The sequence below is a fragment of the Dermacentor andersoni genome, chromosome 8 (assembly GCF_023375885.2).
Source record: "Dermacentor andersoni chromosome 8, qqDerAnde1_hic_scaffold, whole genome shotgun sequence".
Classification (NCBI taxonomy): Eukaryota; Metazoa; Arthropoda; class Arachnida; order Ixodida; family Ixodidae; genus Dermacentor; species Dermacentor andersoni.
Window position 1 is genome coordinate 34584039 of NC_092821.1, and position 543 is coordinate 34584581.

Genomic DNA, 543 nt, shown 5'->3' on the forward strand with positions numbered 1-543 from the left:
AAGGGGCTGGCGCGTACGCCGAGCCCCACTAGCAAAAATTACATGCCCCATCTGCCCCGGTTTGGGGTAGAGGCGTGCTTCAGCCAACCGCAGTGCAATGGCAAGGCCTCGGCACGGGGCGCCGACCTGAATGATCATCGGAAACCCGGCACCAGGTAAGTATGCCGGGCAACGCGTCGGCATATCTGGCCATTCCAAATGGTGTACCATATGGAGCAGGTGCCGAAGCGTACTCTACATGGAACAGAAAACTCTGCTCAGCAACGAAACCTTGCAAAGCAACTCAATGTAACACAAAAGCCTTCCACCGATATATCTATAAGCCTAGCTAGCATCATTTTCAAGTTGCGACTGTCATATTATTAAAATTGTGAGAAAGCGTCGGGTAATGATCGTCCATGTTGGGCGGCGGTTGCCCAGAGCTGCCAAGATGACCTCTTGTGTTTATTCCAGCGCGGCCGGGCGACTGCAATAGTCACAACAGGGTGTTTTACGTAACTTGAACCATGGATTAAAGAAAAAGTGGTATATACCAATGGTATA

At 50.8% G+C, this 543-nt stretch overlaps 1 non-coding gene across 1 annotated transcript; it reads right to left on the bottom strand.

Moving 5' to 3' along the window:
* Window positions 1-163, bottom strand: LOC126526223 (U1 spliceosomal RNA). The gene has a single exon (XR_007598483.1). It is a non-coding gene; the product is annotated as a U1 spliceosomal RNA (small nuclear RNA).
* Window positions 164-543: the final 380 nt, after the last annotated feature.